This window comes from Mastomys coucha, chromosome X, assembly GCF_008632895.1.
Source record: "Mastomys coucha isolate ucsf_1 chromosome X, UCSF_Mcou_1, whole genome shotgun sequence".
Lineage (NCBI taxonomy): Eukaryota > Metazoa > Chordata > Mammalia > Rodentia > Muridae > Mastomys > Mastomys coucha.
In genome coordinates this window covers 15821597-15823663 of record NC_045030.1, presented here as the reverse complement: position 1 = coordinate 15823663, position 2067 = coordinate 15821597, and positions in this window count along the sequence as shown.

Genomic DNA, 2067 nt, shown 5'->3' with positions numbered 1-2067 from the left:
ATGAAGTGCTACATACTTTGTTTTATGTTTTAAATATTCATTTTTTCTGAAAGTAGATGCAATAGTAATTTTTTATTAAATATTTTCTTTATTTACATATCATATGATTTCCACTTGCCCAGTTTTCCCTCCAAAAACAAACAACAAACAAACAAAAAAACTCAAAAAACAACAAGAATAAACCCCTGTTCCCTCCCCCTTCCCTCTGCTTGCCACCCCACCCTCTCCCACTTACTGGCCCTAGTATTCCCCTACACTGGGGCACAGAACCTTCACAGGTCCAAGGGCCTCTCCTCCCATTGATGACAAACTTGGACATCCTCTACTATACACATGCTGCCGTCCCAACATTCCCACCATGTATACTCTTTGGTTGGTGATTTAGTCCCTGCGAGCTCTGAAGGTACTAGTTAATTCATATTGTTGTTTGTCCTAAGGGGCTGCAAACCCTTCAGCTCCTTCGGTCCTTTCTCTAGCTCCTTCATTGGGAACCTTGTACTCAGTTCAATGGATGGCTGTGAGCCTCTAATTCTGTATTAGTTGGATACCGTCAGAGCCTATCAGGAGACAGCTATATCAGGCTGGATTTTCCTTCCTTCAGTCTCTGCTCCATCGTCTCTGCAATCCCTTCCATGAGTATTTTGTTCCCCCTTTTAAGAAGGAATGAAGTGTTCACATTTAGGTCTTACTTCTTGAGTTTCTTGTGGTTTGTGGCTTGCACTTCATGTATTCTGAACTTCTGGGCTAATAACCACTTTATCAGAGAGTACATACCATGTATGTTCTTTTGTGATTGGGTTACCTCACTCAGGATGATATTCTCCAGATCTATCCATTTCCCTAAGAATTTCATAAATTCATAGTTTTTAATAGCTCAGTAGTACTCCATTGTGTAAATGTACCACAATTTCTGTATCCACTCCTCTGTTAAGGGACATCTGGGTTGTTTCCAGTTTCTGGCTATTATAAATAAGGCTGCTATGAACATGGTGGAACATGTGCCCTTATTGCATGTTGGAACATCTTCTGGGTATATGCCCAGGAGTGGTAGAGCTGGGTCCACTGGTAGAACTATGTCCAATTTCTGGAGGAACTGCAAAACTGATTTCCAGAGTAGTTATAACAGCTTGCAATCCCACAAGCAAGGAAGGAGTGTTCCTTTTTCTCCACAACCTCTCCAGCATCTGCTGTCACATGAGATTTTTATCCTAGTCATTCTAACTGGTGTGAGGTGGAATCACAGAGTTGTTTTGATTTGCATTTCCCTGATGTCTAAGGATGTTGAACATTTCTTTAGGTGCTTCTCAGCCATTTGGTATTCATCACTTGAGAATTCTTTTAGCTCTGTACCCCATTTTTTAATAGGGTTATTTGTTTCTGTGGAGTCTAACTTCTTGAGTTTTTTGTAGACATTGGATATTAGCCCTCCATCAGATATAGAATTGGTAAAGATCTTTTCCCAATTTGTTGGTTGCTGTTTTGTCCTATTGACAGTGTCTTTTGCCTTACAGAAGCTTTGCAACATCATGAGGTCTCATTTGTCAATTCTTGGTCTTAGAGCATAAGCTATTGGTGTTCTGTTCAGGAAATTTTCACATTTGCCTATGTGTTCGAGGCTCCTCCCCACTTTCTTTTCTATTAGTTTCAGTGTATCTGGTTTTATGTGGAGGTCCCTGATCCACTTGGACTTGAGCTTTGTACAGGAGATAGAAATGGATCGATTTACATTTTTCTACATGCTAACCGCGAATTGAGCCAGCACCATCTGTTGAAAATGATGTCTTTTTTCCATTGGATGGTTTTAGCTACTTTGTCAAATATCAAGTGACCATAGATGTGTGGGTTCATTTCTGGGTCTTCAGTTTGGTTCCAATGATCTACCTGCCTGTCACTGTACCAATACCATGCAGTTTTTATCACATTTGCTCTGTACTACAGTTTAAGGTCCCGGATTGTGATTCAACCAGAGGTTCCTTTATTGTAGAGAATAGTTTTGGCCATCCTGGGTTTTTTGTTCTTCCAGATGAATTTGCAAATTGCTCTTTCTAAGTCTGTGAAGAATTGAGT